This window comes from Molothrus ater, chromosome 7 (genome assembly GCF_012460135.2).
Source record: "Molothrus ater isolate BHLD 08-10-18 breed brown headed cowbird chromosome 7, BPBGC_Mater_1.1, whole genome shotgun sequence".
NCBI lineage: Eukaryota > Metazoa > Chordata > Aves > Passeriformes > Icteridae > Molothrus > Molothrus ater.
The window spans coordinates 19,945,416-19,968,553 of NC_050484.2; the positions used below are offsets into that span (position 1 = coordinate 19,945,416).

A 23,138-nucleotide genomic window follows, 5' to 3' on the forward strand; every position below is an offset into this window, starting at 1 on the left:
ATCTATTATCAGTATCAGGGTTCCATGCTAGAATATTTGGAGATAGCTTGATTCCTACTGCAGAGTGAATTCCCTGAGTATTCTAATTTAAAGCTAGCTTTCTACAAACAGCTAGTGATGATAAATGAACATCTCTCCTCCGCCCTGAAAACTCGTACCGAACACACAATTATCCATAATATTAACATTGCAAAGATGCAGCTATTCTACAAAACAGTCAATTATCTCTAGAATAATTCAGAGCATTTTGATAACATGAGATAGCAAAAGAAACTGTTTTCTCATTAACATTCCACAAATGAAATACCTCCTTATTCTATTTAAGATCTCTCATTAGAATAAATGACAGCTTGTAGCTCATGGTTGGCATTATTCGGGTCCTATCAAAGTCAGTGGAAGTTTTGCTGCTGATTTGCATGGAAGAAGGGACAAGCATGACTAACAGATTGATTCGCCTTACCGTGTCGTCATGCAAATCAATGACAAAACTCATTTCTTTATTGTTCTTGGCATCTCACTCGGTTTGTGTTATTATGGTTTTGTAACAGTTGATATGCAGTCTCTGTGATTACACTGAATTATACAAGATGGTTAGCAAAGGATTCAGAATTACCTACAACAAAATCCAGTAATGAATATCTTCTACACTCTCACATTCATTTCGTTTTTTTAAAAATGCCATTATCAAAAGTGAGTGTATTCTGAAGTGCTACCATTTTCATCTATCCAAAGACAAGGACTGAGCAGATGTTTTGTGGCTGAGAACCTTCCATGTCTCTTAGGCAGGAAACACTCTTGTGTGTACATTAATGAGAAGAAATGAAAGCAGACTAGAAAGATTGCTAACGAGCAGCTGGTTTAGCTACAGCTATGCATATTTTTTTCCCCTGGCGATACCACTGATGATGTCACAATGCTCATGTAGGAAGACATAAACAAAAGGCAGGCATTTTTGCTGCAGTGGCACTAGGAGAAAAAAGAAAACTCAAACATTTGACAGATGGAAAGAACAAAAATTGGTCAGGAAAAGAGTACTATTGTCACATTTTTCTCTATATGTTGTTATATACTATGGAACAGTCCTCAAATCCTGAAAGGTGGTTAGAGGAAAACACGTTCAAGGACATGATACAGTTAAACCAGTTAGCAGCAGAGTTGTTTCTGCAGGAGACAATAGCAGCAAGCAGTCTCCATGCTGAGAGGCACCCTCAGTTAATCACTTCTTCAAGGTTGGTGGGGGGAGGGAGGGAAGCTTCAATCCTCCATAGTGGAATTTTGAATTTCCTAAATATAACTTGACATTTTTAAGTAGCTAAATTATATTCCATCCCATCCCATCCTCTCTTCTCACAGAGTTACTAAATAGAAGGAAGTCTTTGTCAGAGCCACATTGCTGAATTTCTGCCCAGACACACTATTGAGGAAGGGCATTTCTGCCACCACAAAAGGGATTATAGCTCACCCGAGAGATTCACAGGAGCCAAAACCTAGGCCTCCCTTGTCACTCCAGAGAAGGCAGAGGTTCAAATGAGACAATACTTCCTGATACCCCTCCTGTAACAGCCAGGCATTCTTCAGGAGAATCCAAATTCACCTCCCCGCAAAACAACAGTGGGAGAATACAAATGCTTAGCAGTCTCTTCCACCCAGGGTCTCCCATGGGAGTCAAGGTAAGCAAGGGCTCTCTCTTTTCTTAAATAAAAGGTTCTTTGTGAATCCAAATGGAAACAAATCAAGAACCTTCTGACCATCTGTAAATATGGGTAAACTGTCAGATCCCACATCTACTTTGCAAGAAAATTAGCAGGAACATTCTTATGCTTTCTCATTTCACAGAAGCTACAGCAAAAGTGAACTCGTTAAGGAAATTTGGACTCCGAGTAATCACCATCATTAATAAGTAACAATTTTATAAATCCTGGTTTATTCTACTCTATATGCATTTAGACTTGAGTACTTTTATAAAGGTTATATGCATTGAAATACATATCTTGGACAGAGTTTAAAAACAAATAAAAAACCCTGAACAAAAACCCAAAGACCCACAATAACCCAAAACCAGCCATATATCACAAACCAGACTAAGCCCATGATTTGAACTTCAAATTATTTCCACCTAATACAACTACATTATTTCATTGGGTATCAAACTTAATCAGCTGTTCAGTATCCTGTATCATAGTTGGATGAATCATGTAAGAATCAAACTTTTGGGAAGAGCAATGTTCTATTTCATGAAACAAAAAAGGGACAACTTGCACCACTCAATGTCTTGTTATTCTAAAGGCTTGAATCCTGTACCTTGCAAAAAAAAATTCAAGAGGTCTGGTTTCTTCAAGTACCCCAGAAATGTACTAACTTCCATACCAGTTAAGTAAACAGGGGGTTATGCTGAAACTTTTACAGTCTTGTAGTGACAAAAAATACCTGAAGTCTAGGATTTAGAAAATGTATTAATTGGACCCTGCACACTCTCCTCCAGCTCTTACAAACAGCATGGTTCATATGCCATGGCTTAAAATTTATGAGCTACAGCAGCAACAGCAGCAGCTCTAAATGCCGCAGCACTGGCTTTCAGGCTTGGAAATAGATGATTTGTGGTGGCTTCTTTGGTAAGATCTATAAACCTTGCCCATGCAAACTCCTCTAAATTGAATTCGGGATAAGGCATAGCTGCAAACTTCCTGTGAAATTGTGCCATTGCAGAAGTTCTACAGCATTAAAAATGCTCACCTAAGAGAAAATAGTGTAATATTAATTAATGTAAAGTTACAGTCAGTAACACTGGGGTAGGATATCTAAAGTATAAATTCTACATATTTCTTTCTAGACTAAATATAATTTAATCAAATAAATTTCCTCACCCTGGCCCCAAATGTCTAGCTTTCTCTAGATCAATCAAACAATCTTCAAGCAGTGTCATGTTGACTGTTCAGTTCCAAATAGTAGGGCTTGATAGATTTCCATAGCCTGACATGACAGGAGGAATGACATTCTTTGGGTTCCTGAACTGCATAAATATGAAAATATTACTCATTCATAAATGGCATTCTCAACAAAGAAATACAACCATGTTTTGAAATAAGAGTCTAGTCAGTGAAATAAATGGAAATAGACAAAATCTATTTGAAAGGTGATATCCTCAGGTCAACAGATAGGATGGAGAAAGCAGCTTATAAGTGAGGGGCAGGCCTGTGAGCAGCTGGTCTGATTTCTGGCACTCTAACAATCCCATCACCAAACTTCATAGAGTGACTCCTGGCACCTCAGTGTAAGGCTGCCATTGCTGTCCTTCACTCCTACTTCTGGCATTCTTACCCTGCCATGCCAATTTAAAGGACACCATCTATAGTTTGCTTTTTTTCTGACTCTTAATATCTGCTTGACCAGAGGCAGCCTTGTAAATCATGGGGTAAAAAACTGTCACAGAGTAAAAATTAATTCTATTTACACATACTATGGCCTATAGCACAGCATATCCCTTCCCAATGATTTTTAGCACAAGTCCTGAAAACCCTATTTTTAATTATACATTCTAGCTACATCTTACATAAGATACATTTTTCCAAGATAAAATTAACCTTTTCTAGGCTGATATCCCAGAGGAGAGCACACTTCCTTTCAGAAAACAGCACTGAAAAATAACTTTAGAAGAGTTACTGTACACAAACAAAAATATTCCTCTGCAGTAAACACACAGAGTTTCTTTTTCCTTTCACAATCTTTCTCAAAACTGATGGTTAACTATCAAAATCAAAGAAATGCTAACTTTGGCAGGCAAACTACTGTACTGAGAGGTGTACAGCCAAGTAGCAAAAGAATCTCTTGACTGCTGTTTCTTTAGATGATGTGAATATTCAAAGCAAATAAATAATGTAATGCTTGCTACAGCCATCGTTCCAAATGAAGTAAGTTCTATTTGAAAGAGCAAAGTGGTCATTCTCTCAGAAAAAAGGAAAAAAGAAAAAAGAGAGAAGAAGACATATACCTGAAAAGAAATTGCCTGTGCTGTCTGGTATGGCTTCATAAGCCAGCTTTTCTCCATCCAGTTTCCATGACACCTCAGACATTCCAACATGATCCATGCTGAGGAGTAATTCAGAACTACACTTGATGTGGTTAGAAATTGTAAGACATGAGCAGAATAAACAAAGGTGCCTTTTGGTTTATAATTAACTGAAATACTTCTTACTCCGTCCCTTTCCCTTGCTTGGTCACTAAGCACACCATTTCTCATAGTATCATTTTCCAACTCAAAAATTTCACTTGGCTGTTGACCAGAAAAAGTTTAAAATTAAATAAATTAGGAGATATTTGAAGCAAGCATGATAGCTAGTATTTTCTGTCTGCATCTGTTTGGCTCTTCTAGTTCCATTTTATGTACCATAGTGAACCATAAAGAAGTTTACTGAGTCAATGCAACTGGAACAGGAAAAAAATCCAGGTGGAAGCAGACTGTCTTTTCTTCCTGGACTAGTCATCTACAGACCTTCCCAAATCACCACTGCTGCTAAACCAGAAACATTCCCTCGTTCCTTGTTTTCTCAGCTTCCACAGTGAAGCAGACAAGCACTTTAGTTTTCATCTTCCACAGAAAGATGTATTTTTTATTGTTACAATCTTCAAATTTGTTCCCATCTACCATAAAAACAAGTATTTTGAGTGGAGACAGATGTGAAAATATACCAGAAACACAGACATATCTAAGCAGCAATGTAAATAGGGTGTTACATTTTACAGCAGTTAGTTTATGAAGCATTCCAACTTAAAGCACAAGACATTTTCAACATACTACTTAGAATGAAATACATAATGCTACATAGTGGACTTTCAATCTAATAGACGGGAAGATATCTAAATTCTAAAATAAAAGGTGCCTGTCTAGAATTGCTGAACATCAGCTTAGGATCTCATTCCACAGGAAGTGATCTGCTACAACATTTCTTCCCACCTTTATACATCCCACATACAATACAATCATTTAAACCTTGAAAAAACACTGAATTGTGAGATGTAAGGTACTTTTTGCTGTTTCAAATAACCTTTAAGAATAGAAGCTGATTCTTCTTTAATAATTCTGTCCATTTCCATTTGGCCAGCATTGATTTCTTGTGTATGTAGGAGAGCCTGAAAATAATTTTTATTTACTTCTTTGTCTGTCTACCAGCATCAGTGATAACATCAGCACAGCAATGGGAACTTTATTGCTTATGCTGAGTTTTCTCTACCAGCACAACACAACACAATTCCTGCCCAGACCCCACCTCCGCCAAATATTCCATGGTAGCAGCCTACATTAATAAAGTAAAAGTCTTTTGCAGGTAATTTCCCTTCTCCTACCCTAAAAACATGATTTCACTTGCCCTAATATCACTGTTGAAGAAATTAAATGAAAAATCCTTTCATATACTTTAGCATCCAAAATAATTTTCCTAGCATATATATATATAATTTGCATCAAGTTAAAAGCTGAACTGCTGTACTTTTACAGCAAATTTTTTACTATGCCATTGCAACATTCTAAGGTTTCAGAAAGTACATGAGCCAACAGTGTGCTTTCACAGCCCAGAAATCCAAGTGCACCAAAGAGGGGTGGCCAGCAGGTCAAAGGAGCTGATTCTGCCCCTCTACTGTCAGAAGAGTCCATCTGTGGAACCGAGGCCAGCTCTGGGGTCCTCAGCCCAGGAAGGACACAGACCTGTTAGGGCAGGTCCTGAGAAGAGCCACAAAGGTCATCAGAGGGCTGGAGGATATCTCCTGTGAGGACAGGCTGAGGAGCTGGGGCTGTTCAGCCTGGAGATGAGATGACTTCAGGAAGATCTCATTGTGGCCATCCAGTACTTAAAAGGGGCTTTTGAAAAAGAGAAAGGGTCATTTTTTACATGGCTGGAAAGTGACATGGCAAGAGGGAACTGTTTTAAACTAGAACAGGGGAGATTTTATTAGACATTAGGAAGAAATTCTTCAGTCAGAGGGTAGTGAGGCACTGGAACGGGCCACCCAGAGAACTTGTGGATGTCCCATCCTTGGAAGTGTTCAAGGTCAGGTTGGATAGGTCTTTGGGCAAAGGGCTCAAAGGCTCTGTTCTAAGTGGGTAACATCCCTGTCCATGGCAGAGGGCTTTGAATTAGATGGTCTTTAAGGTCCCTTCCAACCCTAACTATGAAAGTAAGCCAGTCCAATTCAGAAATATGCTTTCTAAGGAACACTGACTGGCATTTCTTTCATATAGGAAGAAGATGGATAGCAGTATTTAAATATCCACATTCATATTCGCAAATCAGTGACAGTTCCAGGATGCCCTTGTATAACTTCAGAGACCAAAATGGACTGATTTTTAATTTGATAACACTGTTTTCAGCTGATGTTCAAAGTTCAAAACACTGTGGTTTTGGTCTATTTTTCCAAGAGCTTAAAGGGTTAAGTGTAGTAGCTACATGCCCTGAGATTGTGCAAGGATCAACATTTCTGCAACATGATCAAGTTTGGAAGTTCTTTTGTAGAAGTAGTTATGGAGTGTTTTATCTAAGACTTCTACCTAAAAGGGATGAGAACCAAATAATGACTTTAATTAGAGCATTTTTATAGCTCAAATATCTTTCAAGATTTCAGCATTTCAGATACCATCATGATTTTTTTTTTTAATTAAACTGCTTGAAACCTACCAGCTGGAGAACTTAATGTTTCAGTTAGATTTTTTGTTCACAATATTAAGTAGACACACTTATCACCCTGACAGCAGTACAATACCCAAGGGTTGAAGATGTCAGACTACAGTCCCTAAAGACTGCAGCCTCTTGTGTTGGTGCACTTGCAGAGGAGGAATTATTTTTCCCCCTTTTAAAATCATTATTCAACATATTTTCCTGTGAACATGTTAAAAAATAAATTAGACTTTCAACCAGGATTACCTTAAAATACTTTGCATTAGGATCATCAATTTATGGCACAGACAAAACCGCAGGGATGGCTGGTATCACCTGATACAAAGTTGCATCATCTGACAGTTTCCTGTGTTGCAGAAAAGAAGCAATTACCAACTCAGTGTGGTTTTTGGCATCCCTGCAATGATTGTGACTTCTCAAAAGGATTAATTCTTTTGGCCTAACATCTTTAGGCACTGAGGATAATATTGTTTCCATCATAATATTTTCCCTTTTAGGAACATGAGGACCATGTTTATTTCTGCTATATTAAGTTGAGATAATACTAGACTTGTCAGATATTTAGAAATAGTGTAGTCAGTGTGTCTGTTTTGACCTTCCAGGTCACAGCAAAGGTGCTAGCTGACAGCACCAGCTGTCATTTGCTGTTAACAGCCTTCTACCACATCAACAGCTCCAAGCTCATAGGGGACTCACTAGTTTTGTGACTGAAGAGCAGGAAGTCAAGATCCTTGGCTCTCTCTTTCCATCTTCTGGGGTGTGCAGATTTCAGTGACACTAGCACTGTTCTAGCTGCCAGCCTGGAATTGCTCTCCTGCCCTATGTCCACTTACATAGGCTCTAGTATACGGGATTGCAAATGCTGACTTCAGTCATTTAAGGTTTCAAGAAATACAAAGATTTGCCGGTGCCAAATGTTCTACTTTTTCAGATCAAAAGATATTCTCACTGCCCTGGATGTCTTGGATTGAGAGACAGGAGTGGCCCATTTACATTCAGGAAACATATTCTGTGTCATTTACAATGGCAATGAGTTCATAACTGTGCAGCATGTATCCTGCAGTTTTTCTTATTATCTCCAGCACTGTGAGAATTCCTGAAAAGCTGTCACATTTAGCTTGCTACATACTTACAACAGCAAATTGGTACATGCTCTGTGCTGATCTTCTTACTCTTTTCTGTAGTTGCAAAATTGCAAACAACTCAAAAATTGCTTTATGATGATAATCACACAGGAACAGACCCAGATCAGCAACTGCCAGCCTTGTCGTGACATTCAGTGTGTCAAGCAATGACACAGGCAGTTTGTAGAGAGCAGCAGTATCTTGAAGTAGACAAACTGAGATGAGTAGGAAAACCAAACCCTTTGAGGACATGAGAAAGGGGTCAGAGACACAAAAGCCTGCCTACTTTTCTAGCTGTAGAAGCTAATCTAATTAAAAAATGCTAATTTCCCCACAAACCTCGCCTGATGCCTTAAATTAGTATACCACAATAATGACAGCATTTACAGCCTTAAAAGCTATATATAACCTGATATATAATCTTAGAAGCTAAGCATCTTAAATGTCAAGCAGGAAGCAGCAAAGGATTCAAAGACACTGCAGAGAAAACAAAGAGCTACCACTTGTCATCTTGTAACCATTATTTTTGCATGACAACTGACAATTTTATACACATAATGTAGGGCAAGTTTTAAAAGAGATTTTAAAATCAATTAAATACATTTGCAGGGACTGCTCCAAAACATTTGAAACAGCATAGGATTCAAAAATTTTTAAAGTTACCAATAATAGTGAACCCTGACTGGTAAGTGGACAGGAAAAGACCAAAAACTTGCCTCTGTTTCAAGAGGCAGAGACAAAGAAGGCACGTTTATGACACTAAAAAGTGATGCTAATGGGAATACAAATAGATGCATCAGCAGGTCAAAGTAACATCACTTTTAAAGCAATACTGAGATATACAAGAGAACACAGCAAGAATGGTTTTTTTTTTAAGGTCAGGATTTTGTGATATTGAGATGGAAATTGCTAAAAAGTTTGCATATGATTTTTCTCTTGCTTCACAGCTGAGTTCAGTCAACTGTCTTGGAGGAGAGACAAACTACTTACTGGAAAACAATCTTACAGTAAAAATCTGAGAAGGATACATATGTTGTTAGCACAGACATTATACATAAGCTTTTCTTTTTTTTAGATTAAGCAGAAAAAGTACAGATGGGAATGAAAAGGCCACTAAAAATATAAATTTATAGAAAGTTGTAAGATATGGAAGGAACAAAGTGACTTTTCAAAAATAAACTGAATTAAAAGAATTAAAAGAATTAAAAGAACCAAGAATGGGAAAAAGCACAGGTAAACCAACATTTCAGAAGATGAAATACAGTAAATTCTTGAAGACAAACTGTGAAAGATGAGGCCAAAATGTTTATTTTGAAATCTTAAAAATATATTTTTATCTAATACATATGTGCTAAAAATAAGGCACATGGGTCCTAAAGTAAATGAATGACAGAGAAAAATTAATGGAATGAGAATACCAGAAATACCATACTGTAGCACTGATGGCCAATTTATGCTAGGAACATAACTCTATCCATTAAAAAAGAAAAAGCAATAAAAAGGAATTCCCTTGCATCCTAACCATCCAGCAAACGCAGCGTGAAAATTCACAAAGTGCACTGAGCAAGAAGTGCAGGATTTGAAAGGTTTCACTCTGCTACAAAAAAGCAGAGAATTTGGTGAAAATATACCAGTGACCTCAGACTACTATCAATGGGTGTGGGAAATACCAAAACCCAAACACTAGATAAGCTGACAGCTGAGTCAAATACAACCTGAACCAGAAATGAAAATTCCTGCCTGTCTGCACATCCATTGTTCTGTTCCACGCATACAAATAAGGTGAATCTGCCAGTGATATCCAACACTATAGTCTCTAGCCAACACCCAGTCACCAGCCTAAGTCAAATCTTCAGAAAATAAACCCAAAAGCTGAGATGCCCACATAATAAATGTCAAATAAAATGCAGAGGAATTTTTACTAGACAACTGGTAACCAATGAGGACTCTCAAGCCATAGCCAGACTGCATACAATTGAGCAGTAGGAAGAAAAACTGGTAACAAATAGGATGCCAAGCACTTATTAAACACTACACTACTCTTATTTTCAGTATACAGGTGTTATTAATACTTTAACTAATGGTTGTATTTCAACCCTTTTCTCTGGATTGCAAAAAGAAGAACCTACTGAACTGCTAGCATTGAACTAGCAGTAGAGATGTGAAATCAGTTTGCATGACCAGTTGCATCCTGAAATCCATTTGTAACAAGGACTTCTATGGGGCTTTGAGGAGTTTAACTGTTCCATACCTAATGTCTCCATTTGAAAAAATAAAATAAAATTTGAAAAAATTAATCTAATATCTTATTGTTCGCCATCCCTTAACTGTGCTTTTAGTGGTTAAAAGTAAAGGGTTTGCTTCAAGACCACCAGTTAGAGAGAACCTGTTTCATTGAACAAGTCAAAACAATTAAAGAAAGAAAGTATTTTTCACTTTCAGCAATAATAGGTGGGGGGGAAGGAAAATTTTAGTGTCAAGTCTGGAAATTTAAGTCTGATATGAATTTCAGGATTTTATCTCTAAGTTAGATCAGTAAGTGGATGGGAAAGTACTGTTTCTTCTGATACAGGGTGATATCCTGACATTTGAATTTAAAAGACAAAATAAGTTCCCCACATGGGAAAAATTTAAAGCATCTAGCAGTATTTTAGTACACAAGAGGCAGTTAAAAGCCATTTATTTCTCCTCTCAAAGATAATCCCTACTAATTGCTCTAGTTGTGGAAATACATTTTGTGGGAAAGGATAATGAAGCCTACTTGTCAAATTGCTCATGTCATTATTTCACTGCAGATTGCAAATACTATAGCCAGACCTATTCCCAGCATGCTGAATATCAACCTACAGAAAAGGACCCTTTGCATAAGCCACTCTGACCTTTCTTGCTAGTTTCTTCTGACCTTGCTGACCTCATTAGACTGGTATAAAGAAAATAAAGGAGCTGTTGGGTACTCTTGATGGATTAGAAATAACAAGAATGTGTCTAGGACTTACTTAAGTACTAAACCAGACCACTGAATTATAATGCTTTTCAAACAATCAAAAGGATAATAGGGATAGTGATGAAGAAATAGAGGTAGAAAGAAAAAGATTCTTAAAATATTGTGAATAGTATGCTTTTTGGAAATTGTCCATCAGCATCCTTAACTACTTATTCTGCTGCCATTTTACATGGTTGATTTTTTAAGGCCCCATTTGAGTGAGAACAAATATTAGAAACCAATGGTCCCAGCACAATTATTTTGATTAACCATGAATCCAACTTAAGCACCTTGCTGAAAGAGGGCTTTAATCTCCTCTGGTCAGATGTATTTAATGAATTCTTCAAATTCCCAAAGGAAGGAAACTCTAGAGGATAGAATGCAAGTCACTGAATTCCCTGTGTCACATTTCAAACACTACATCATACTATCAACAAAATCTGTGTCTTACCAGACAAAAGGGTGGAGATACTATCAAAGTGTTTATTCTTTTACATAATACATACCTTCTCCAGTGGAATTACTTTAGGTTTTTAAACTGTCTCCCAGTCCTGAAATGGACAAGTCATGCATTTCTATAGCTTACATCATAAGAAGTACAAACCTACAAATTAATTTTGCTCTCTGGATAGTGGATTTTGTCATCCTCAGTAAATATTTATTTTTAGCTAATACTGGCACCTGAGCAAAACTCTCAGAAAGGAAACCACAGGCCACAACTTATAACACAAACCTCAAGTACTACAATATAAATTTTACAGCAATTGCAACATAGGACACATCTTTTTTTATCTTTTTATTCTGTATTTATAATTTCTAGGGAAAAAAGTGCTATGAGGGAATTTGTACTCACAGAAATCGTCCAAGCTCCTATATATTGCAATTTCTAATGAAAAGCTTTTGAATTTAACCACTGGAAAGCATTTATGGGAAGAGAAGAATTTTTTCTTTATATGCTTAACTACTCCTAAAAGAAGACACTAGTAGATAGACTGACCTCAGCCAAAGGGTTCAGGCTTTATTATGCTATGCATTAAAATGCAGGCACCATCACATAAAATTAAATTATGTCCTTTTTAAAAATAAGACTATGCCATCATTTGTTCCTGAAACATCCTCTGTTCAGCTGTCCTGCAGTTTTATAGATCCTGACATGGGAAAACTGTTGCATTTGTGATAGCGGTGATTGTCCCCTTCAGAAATTTATAGCCTTTGGTAAATCTCTGTATGTCTCACATCTCTCCTGTGCCAAGTGCACAATCCAGCCCCAAGCCAGCACCACTGGAGAGGCTGCAAACACTGCATTTGTGCAGGAACTCTCATCAGGCTTCATCCCCAAGAGCTAAAACGTCTTAAATCAGCCACTGAATCCAGATACCCTCATCCTACACACAGAGCTAAGTTAGATGACACACTGGTTAAAAAACAACTTAATCAGGTTGCTAGCACAGATTTCACGGCTGCTGTATCTGGGCAGCTGTTCTAGCACAATTGGATTAGTGATTTATGCTGCCTCTCCATTCTCCCCATTTTAAAATAATGGATTGACATTTGAACATGTAAATTTTTCATCCTCATCACTCTCCAGACCTTGTGAATGCAGAGTCATTTCAAGACCTGTAGAAGGGTTTTGGTTTGCTTTTTTTGTTTGGGGGACTGTTTGCTTTGTTTTGGTGGTAATCTTTTTACCCCCTTTGTTGTTAGCTGGAGATAGCGGTGTAAAGATAAATGGTGGACAAGGACCTTGTGTTTGGATATTTAAAATAAACAAAAATAAAAAGCCCAACAAAAAACCAAACAAACAAAATCAAAGCAGAATTGCAGTCCACTAGCAATTCCTTCCTCTTACATGTGATATGGGTAAAACGTGTTTCTTCAAAATTGTGTTTGTCATCTTATATTTCTATCATTTGTCTGCCCTGCAGCGAAAGAGATATTCAAAAATCCCATCTATATGAGGTTAAATTATTAATTTCCCACCTTGACCTTGTTTTGGAATATGCTTATTTCTGTGAATTAGCTACAGCAGTTAACCTGCCATTTAAAGAGCACATAGAGCAAAACTGGTCTTCACAAAACAAAGGTGAGCAAACAACAAACAACCCACCATGCCTATTCTTTTATCATTTTATTTATCCTATTATCTCATGTATTAGATAGGTTACTTATGTTCTTTACTAAATACAGCCCCGAATAAGAAACCCTTTTCAACTAATCTCCTACATAGACCAGAAATCCAACTTTGAGTACCAGAGGGAGAAGTGGGGAGGGGGTGGGAACTCCTATCCTTCCTCCACATCTCAAATCAGAACAATATGACAAATTGTCACACTTAGAACCATAAAAACCAGACAGATTTAATGTCTGCATCATGGTTAACTCCTAAATCCAACAAACCCTTCAGAAGAAGGGCTACCTACAGTCCTGCTTTCTGATTTTTCCTTCATCAGTATATGCAACATTTAAAAATAACATTCTAATAACAAACAAATAAAAGATAAATACCCATTTTCCAGTATCCCAGTAAAGCTTACATGAAATTATGAATTAGTTAACCAAGAGAAGTTGCTATCATAGTTTTCTTGCTATCAAGCATTTTAAGTTACTTTGTGACATTATTAAAATATTTTACTGATTACACAGAGTTCTCTGAAGACATTTACTACTTGAGATGTGTTGGCCTGCTCTTTGTGGCTGAATGAATCATATCCCTTACTTCCAGTCTCTGGAAAAAATAAATCACATCATGATGTGACAATTAAAATAAAAGCCTTGAAAGTATCTCTTCAGATAACTTGGTGTTTCTCTTTCCAAAATTTTAAACAGCAGATACTTTTGCAAGCAAGTGACAAAGGATGTAAATATACAATAATAATTTATTTACAAATACACACAATAAGTTAGGAACATTTTACCTGCATAAATCTAATTTCACTGGAAGTTGCTGATGTATGCTGATACAATAGGTTTCAGCGTGAATTTTAAGCATTTTTAAACACAAAGGTGCAGCTGGAAAACTGTTGCTTTTTTTTTTAACTTAAATTCTTCCAAAAGTGCTAATCAAAAACCCTGCAGAGATGTAAAATATAGCATCATGTTTTATACCATCAAATGGTACAAAATTAAATTGGACTTGTATGACTGTAGAGATATATGCACATGAATAACTGCTACTGTACGACTGACCTTGTGATCTCAAAGAACGCCAGTTTTTCTCAAGAGATTTTTAGACCTCTGAAATCATGTTTTTAGTCTGTAGACATTTCCTTAATCTGTCCTTTAAAAAATGGAATTCATGCCTCATTACTGTTAACATGATACCAACAAAGTCTTACAATTTCTATCAAAAATGATATGATGCCACGTGCAAGCTCACAGAATAAACAGAAAATTCTGTTTGTTTAAAATGAAGCCAGGTTACCATATTAGGGTGAAAAGATTCAGAAGAGCATGTTGATATATAAAAAATAAATGATCATACAGCCAATATGCACATTTGATTTCTAGTACACATGAGGTACTTCTGCTCTGACACATCAGGGAGTCTGAAAACCTTCCTGTATTTCACTGAGCAGGGCAAAATTCAGTAATTGCAAGGACAATTAAACATTAATCCTGCTTACCATGGCAGGTGACAGACTCGCCATCTGTTGAAGCCCCTAAAGTGAGGTTGGATATCTTTCTAAAATACATTTTCGGATATAGTTTTTTGGAAAAGCTAAACTAAAAACAAACTAACATTTAATCTATACTGCAAAACTGTGGTCATCATATAGAGAGAAGGGGCTGATGGCACAAGGTAGTGACAGCAGCTTTGCCATCAGAGATGCCTGTTTGTGTCATGGTTTAACCCCAGCCAGCAGCCAAGCCTTGGGCAGCCATTCGCCCACTGCCCCATCAGCAGGACTGTGAGGAGAATCAAAAGGTAAAAGCTGGAAAACTCATGGGTTTAACAGGGAAAGCAAAGGCCACACATGCAAGCAGAGCAAAACAAGGAATTAATTCACTGCTTCCCACGGATAGGCAGGCTCAGCGATCTCCAAGAGAGCAAGACCCCATCAAGGGAAAGGTTACTTGGGAAGACAAACGCCAGCACTCCAGATGTCCTCCCCCTTTCCTCTTTTTCCCCCACGTTCTATGCTGAGCATGATGTCACGTGGTCTGGAATGTCCCTTTGGTCAGCTGGGGTCCCCTGTCCCAGCTGTGTCTCCCAGGCACCCCCAGCCCCTCTCCAGTGCGGCCGTACAAGGAGCAGAAAGGGCCCTGGCTCAGAGCAAGCCCTGCTCAGCAATAACAAAACATCTCTGGATTATCAACCTGTGCTCAGCACAATCCAAAACACAGCCCCCTCCCAGCTGCTGTGCAGAAAAGTAACTAACCCAGCCAAAATCAGCACAGTGTCCCTTTCCATTCTGCCCCCAACACTTGTGATCTGGCTTTCAAATAATGTAGGAATCCTAACTTAGTTGGTCTTAGCTTTGGTACAGACTCCAGGTAGACCTCTGGTGATTTTCACATCCTCCTTCAGCACAGGCCACAGTTCTCTGGGCATACAGCTCTTACATACTGTGTTAAGCCATGATTTTGAGAATCAGGGATGCAATGCTTGCTCTTGTGACATTCTGCTTAAGGGATACGTAAGAATTTTTAAGATCAAAATGATTTGAGGAAAAACAGTTTTTGATCATGATACAGGAGGTGTAGGTGATAATTAAATTCGACATCATAAAGGCAAACTACATAACTCCCAAAAGCATTTAGTACTGGCTGTTTCACACAAGTAATTAATATTTCTTGCCAACACTACTTTAAAATGCCAACTACTGCTGCTGTTTGCATGTATCAGAGTGTACACAGATGGACACAGAGCATCCAACTCCAGCTTTCTGAAGCAGGAAAGAAGGTAACAAACAAAAAACATTTTCTTTTCTGAGTTATGCAAACAAATGAGTCTATAGCTAATATAATAACACATGACTCAAGTGCTGGTGCAAAGCATGCTGTGCAGTATGGATGAACCTGAGTGGGCTGCATAAACTTCAAAGCAATAAACAGGCTACAAAAGACGCGTGGGCAGAGAGAAAATGGAAAATATAGGAGACATAGGGAGGTGGTTCCATTATCAGCTGCAGGATACATATGATGTTGCACATGGGAACAGTGAGGAAGGACTGCAAAAAATGGATCTGAATAGATTGTCCTCAGCCCTTAGTAGATCCACAAAATGCCATGATAGACTCTCATGCCTATGACAGGGTTTTAGTAATTAGCAGGCAATCCATTAAGTTATGAAAAATAAAATCTGGTCTCAAAAGCCCCTATTGTCCATTTCTCTGTCTTCATTTCTGTGAAACTAAAGATTCCTTCACACTACAAAGCACAATAAGCAATTTAAAGTAGAACATTTTATTTATCTAAACACTACCAAAGTCACCCCAATTAGAAAAAAAAAAATAAAATAAAAAATGTAAATTCTTTCTTGAAGAGCACATTTTAACAAAATTTTATGAAAATTCAGGCCTGGCTCATCTGCAAGCCAAAATTCTAGACAAATCACAACATTTAATGACTTCCTTGTGCACATGCTCTGACCCAGCACCTCCTCTTCTGTGTTAATCTCATTGTGAGAAATGTATATTTAAAATGCCAACTCAATTTTTTACCTGAAATGTCACATTTTGTCATCTCTCCTAGCTGCTCTTCTGTCTGTCTGCAGAATAGTCTCATTTTTTGAGAAAATTCTCATTTCCTTAAAGGCAATGACAAGATGAATTTACTACAGCCAAAAGCATTTTTGATGCTTGTTCAAAGTCCAAAGTTTGGGTAGCTTTATTCATACCGTGGCCTACTGACTTGTGATGTTTGTGAAATAGATAAATGCACAACAAGTCTTTCTACTGCAAGCCTTTATAAACCACACACTGGTAGGCATACAAATAATACATTATTTTTATGCAACTGTAACTACTCAAATAGTGTTACCTTCTTCCTAAGAACATTCAATTGGGCATGACAGCAAAGGTAAAAACTTCTACTAATTTTAAATAGTAGTGTAACAATGATATGGTATCTGTGCTCCAAAACTTTTATGTCCATTTCACACTAATCACTCAAAACTAAGAATACTATTGAAGTAAAACAATGTGTAAAAAATGAAAAATACTTATAGAAGTCAACGGGTATGCTCCATTAAAAAAAAAAAAAAAGAAGAAACATGATCACTTTTTGGTAAAATGTAGGTCACCTATGGTTGCCATAGTAACCACTGCTGAACTATTGCTCTACAGATGACCACTGCCTATGGCTGCTTTCTTTGCTAGCAGTCATACCTCAATTAAAACAAGAAAGAGTTTGGAATTGACATTAGTTTAGTTGCAAGCAACAGTGCTTAAACATTTTCAAAAGCATCTCCTAATATCCTAGTCTAAATAAAATATTCAGATAACCAGTTGACAACACACAAAACCTACTTTTCAGTACTAAGAAATCTGTTCTTTGTCCGTATCTAAAGCCTGGAGTTTCCAAAATGGAGATAAACAACTTTACAATAAGCTGCAAATACAAAACATATTTATACAGAGCAATTCACTAAACATCAGTAACTCAACAAGTTAGTTGGAATTCAACAAGCACTAACATGAAGTTAAGCTTCACAGCAAGTCCTGTGACAGAATATTCAGTACCTTCACTCCAAGTGGGAGTTAATGGCTTGGCACATTATTATTTTGCACACAAGCACCCAGTGAAAACGAATCATGTAACAAGGAGCCATGGATAATAACAGTTGAAGCCTCACTTGGGATAAAGTCATTGAGTCTTCAATCACTTTGATGGTGAAACTCCCTTTCTCACCACTATTACTCTGGGGCATACATAGTTGATGATGAATTCATTAAAATACAAAAGACTCCACATTACAAAAAGAGTCTTAATTGGCTTTGATAGTGAACTGGGAAATAACAGGACTACAAGCCAATGTCCTTGATAACTGCTAACTGGTTTTCCCCTTCAGAACAGTCATATCACTATTACGTAAGTTCAGACTAAATGAGCTGCTTATCTTCTCTCCTTTTTTTTGTTTGGTTTCTCTGTTTGATTTTTTTGTTTGGTTGGTTTGGTTGGTTTGTTTTTCTTTTTGGTTGGTAGGATTTTTTTTGTTGTTTTTGGGTTTTTTGAGGGTTTTTTTGCTACACGTATTATAAAAACTCTGAAAATAAACTTTGAGGGCTGGATGCTGCCCATATGCCTTAATGCCATTAGCACTACAAACACATTGTGGTAGGGTAGCATCAGTAGTCACAGAGTCAAAACACCAAAAATGCTGCGTATTTAGTGAGCAAAATAATGATGATCAATTTTGTTGAATACCATCTATGAAGAATTATATCCCCTCACTTGCTTTAAATTCTTGAAAGCTCAAAACAGACAGATGAACAGGTAGATGAACACAGGACACCACAGCAAGACTGCTGGGAAGCCAAACAGACAAACCCTCACAGAACACAGCTTGTGAAAGCTTTAGAATCAAACAATTAATGTAACTGTTTTGGCAAATTCCAAAGAAATTATAGCTTGTTTATAGTCTCCCAACTGCATCACTACAGTAGGAGGGAGAGGATTGAGACTCAATTTCTTTATATTCCTGTAAGGATCAGGACCTTAAATACACCTTCACACTCAGTGCACACCAGGGGATTGCCCTGGGCACCAGGACATGTCAGTAAGACTAAAACACATGAAGTGGGGCTGGTGTACAGAGGAAGAAGAAGGAAGAAGTCAATACAGTCTCCAGCAAGCAGAATACTTTCCTTTTCCCCTAATGTTTCAATCAAAATTCATGCAATCTTTGCCCTTGGGTCAGTAATTTCCATGGATTCATTTCTCCCTGCAGTTTATAAGACAGCAACTACATGCATTTACTGTCTTATACTGGAGAAAATCAGTCTGTGTTTTCTGTATACAGATACAGGCTTTCATCTTAAGGAGGTCCAGGTCCCCAGTAGAGCCAAAAGTCCTAGTACAATACAAATGATGTAAGAAAAATCAGAATATAAAACTCGACCACCGAAGTCTGGTAAGACTGCAAACAGAGATAAAATACAGTTGCATCTTTCTTGTAAGCATTAGAATGGTTTCATTATGAAGCACCAAGATAAACACTAAGTTCATCTGCTTGTTAGCTCTGCTTTGCAAGCAGAACTGCTAGTCTATTAAAAAAAAAACACAAAAAGACCAACCAAGCCAAACGCCAGAGAGGCTGTTCCCAGCTCACTGCTAGAGACTTAAGCTCAGCATGTTCATACAAGCCACAGCTGTATCAACTGATAGAGGAAAAACCTTTGAGCAAGCACAAGCCCCTGGAAGGAACTTCCTTTAGAAGATCCACTACCAATAGAATCTGTGCTGTTATGTTGGAGTTAACTCCCCTCAGTCATCCCTACTGCAAAGTTAGTGCTTGGCTAAATCAGAGCAAAGAACAGAGGAGCAATGTTCAGTAAGGAGAAAACACTGCACAATGGCACCTGTATTGAGGGTGCTCCAGCCTGAAATTAGTTATAAAGGTCACTGTAATGGACAATCACAGAATGGTTTGGTTTGGAAGGGGCCTTAAAGACCATCTAGTTCCAACCTCCCACCCCCAGGCAGGGATGCCACCCATGAGGATGAGGCTGCTCAGGGTCTTCCCCATCCAACCTGGTCACAACATACCCTGTCAAAAGCACTGAATCTAACTTAGCTTTAAATTTCAAAGCATCTTTAAAACCATCTTTACACAGACCGGTAGGAAACATTTTAAACTAGTACAAAATGAAGAATATGTACTGATCACGGCACTAGATGAGGAGAGAGGATATAGCAATAAGCTGAGGCTTCATTTGCTTTGTAAGAGCACATAAAGCAATTCAAAGAAAGCTGCTGAAGGCCACTGGGACTCTCACTAGTAATAAAGTGAGCATTAGGATACAGCAGTCAGGAGAAAGCAAGCATGAAACTTTTTTTCAGACAAAAATGAATCTATTCATGGTCATAAACTGGTAACAGAAAAATCCATTTTTCCCTTCTTTGTGATTTGATCCACCAATCATTTCCCTACAGAAGCTAGTGTAATGGTACCAGGCCACCCACAGCTTTCACTGGGTGAAAATGTTGTCATAATGCTTCCTTGTACCTGAAAAAGAGACAGCTACTTTTAGTACCCAAGACATCTTCAGGCTTTTTTACCCCTAGAAACAACACTTTAAAATTCTGATCTTATTAGACAAAGACCATGGAGCAACTCTTCACAAAAATAAAAATCACCTACTTCCCAATCTTATCATTTCTGCAGAGAAGGATTTTAGCTGAGACTAGCTCAAGCTAGAAGTTAGCTGAAAAACCCCCAAAAACTTCTGAAATAATTTGAAAAACTGTAAGGTTAGGCATGTTCATCCCCCTTTGTCAAAAAAGCCATGGTAATCATGATTTTGCATTTCTAAAATTACATGCATCACTGGTGAGAGAAAAAAGAAACTTCATATTCTTTGACTTTATAAATGAGACTGTAAAGTTATTAAAATTATTTTGCATATTGTAATAGCATCTAGAGAGAGCAACTGCTATAAAGTCTAAAACCAGTGGCTAAAATATGATCTGGTATAATTTTAATTCTGTAGAACAAATCAAGGACAATATCTAACCATCATGTTTAATTTTTATCCAATCTCACAGACAATATTCGATCAGCAAATAGAATCCCATACATTGTGTTAGCATCATTCTGAACTAAGAATTGCTGGCAAAAGATGGTTCCAGAGCTGCTGACAGTGCACACTCCTGAATACAGACCAGGCCTTATACATATGCTCTGAGTGCAGGGTGCTTTTCTCTAATAAATGCAGCACAGATACAGATGTGCCGTAGAATCAAAATCAACACTTCCCAGTAATTTTCTAATTTGTTTTTGAAATATGTTCCATATACATCAATGTAGTGAAAGAGGATGACTCACTTTCAATGACTAAGAATTTGCAAACTCCTGGAGCATTAAATTCCTTTGATCTTGATAAGCTGGCTCGTTCTCATTCTGTTCATTAGCCCCCCCTCCTTTTCCCAGTTTTGAGCCAGCCAATCTGTAGCCCTTTCTGCAAGCTGACATATTTACCAAGTAAAATCTGTTACCACTGCTTTCCTGCTCTGACTGAAAAACACCCTGTTGCTTGTCAAGCTCCTCATCTTAGGGAACCTCCTTCTCTTTTCCTTCACATATGACATAGTCCACAAGCTCTCTTCCCACCCTGATGAGCTCATTATTAGCTCCTCTCTCTATTTCCCCAGGAACCACAAACTGATCACCTGTGCATTCTGTTAATCTCTTTTTTCCTGCATCCACCTAATGTAATTTCATCATTAGTTCCCAAGTACCCTTTTGCTGATGACTCACAAAAATTGCCTAAGAATCTCAGAAAATAATCCAGTTGTGTTGCTTTGAATCATGTCTTGATAAGTATCTTTCTCTAAGGGTTAACCTGGGAATGTCACTACCTACATGATTTGAAAAATATGAATGCCTTAAATTGTAAGCATAAATTATCATTAATTTTCCAGATAATTATTTGGCAACTGTAACAGGGCTATTTTCTCATCTGTTCTGTTTGAAAAAATTAGTGTATATGCAGCCTGCCACAAACAGGTATCTACATTTAGACAGCAATTCAATTTCAATACTGATTAGTGAAAAGCATCTTGATATTTTCACTCTTCTCCTTTGATGGAAAAATACTTTACAGCTCCAAAAAATCCTTTAGTGCTTGATTCTTTACCAATCAAAAAAATCACAGTTGTCATAGAAACTGTAAAAACTGAAGTCAGTCATGACATAACAACAGAGCAATGGAAAATGTCTGCAGGCTCAGGTTTTTGTGCTGGAGATATTTCTATGAATTTAACCAGGGAATCTACAACTTTCCAAATCTAACAAAAATATCATAACAAGAGGCATTATTATTGTTTTTAATAATCTGTTCAGAGTCTGAAAAGTAATAGCATTTATTGCTATTGCTCCTGCTCTACACAGTGGCTACATTAACAGCAAACAGACTCTTCTCAAAACACTCAGAGCAAGCTTATGCTGTAAGGTGACTGAATCTCTCTGATCACACATCTTAGATATCCTGGAGGGGCTTTTGGTCAATGTTCTCAGCATTCCTGAGATCCCATTTTTGGTATTTTTAAGCTGACACAAACCACTTTAAAAATCTATGTTGCCAATAGTTTCTGTCTCTTACAAATGCTGTTCAGAAAAATACTTCTATCTGCAGACCTCTGCCCCACACAAGATAGTTCAGCTCCATTCCAAACATTATCTCAGGGTTTTTCCCTATGACATGAAACTCTGTAAAATATAACTCTACTCCTGACTAAGACAGGTTACAAGAATCTTCCCCTCTCCATAACCAAGAGCTAAATCATATACCAACTTCAATTCCAGCACTCTTCCTGCCTTTTATTGGAACCACTTGACACGTCATAATTACTAACTGACAGGGCTGCCTTACTGCAAACACTTGCCCTTCAAGCAGAGATCACCCTGCTGAAAAGAAAATAGTCATAATACACAGGAATATTACTGGACTGGCCTCACTGCAGGTGAGCAAACTGATTAGCTGAACTACAAGTAACACGAAAAGCAGCGATGTGGAAGTACTCAGATCTTAAAATAACCTTGAATTAAGTTTAATGGAGAAATTTAAGGGAGTTATTTTTGTTTCAGCTGGTTTCCTCCGGCATATTGTCCCTCTGAACCTTTAATTTATTCTTTCCAGATAACTAGGTACACATATTTTGAATAGAGAGCAAACAGGTACTTGGATTCCCTATGCTTTCCTAGAATTGCCTTAAATAAACTGTTTTATCATGATAGCATCTAGGAATTTCCAGACCTGCTAAACAACTTTAGATGCTCACACCACACCCACATTCCCACCCTGCTTATGGATTACATTTAATGGAGGGTGAGCATACTTGGTGTGTAACTTGCGCCAGCAGCCTACTGAAGTTTAACTGGCCTATACACAGAGAAACTTGCCAGCTGCACCTAAGATAGAGACAGCAAAATTTGCTTGTTAACTTCCCTAACCATGAGTTTAGGAATTAAAACCAAAGTGAAATCCTGATTCCAGTAAAATAACCAGCAAACAACCCATGAGTTAAATAATAAACTTTTTTACAAGGAACAAAGGAAAAAAACTCACAATTCAAATCTTCTTAAAAAGAACAGCATGACTTATTTGTTTACTGTAGGGTTCTTATTAGAAGAGTACCTGATTTACACAAGTCCATAAACCTCAGTGGGAGAGAGACAAATATATTTCTTCTGTTACCATAGTT

At 37.6% G+C, this 23,138-nt stretch overlaps 1 protein-coding gene across 4 annotated transcripts in view; it reads right to left on the reverse strand.

Annotated features, from left to right (window-relative positions):
• The window catches only part of CSRNP3 (cysteine and serine rich nuclear protein 3), a 97,719-nt gene that overhangs the window by 42,468 nt on the left and 32,113 nt on the right, over positions 1 to 23,138 (reverse strand). The window lies entirely within an intron of this gene.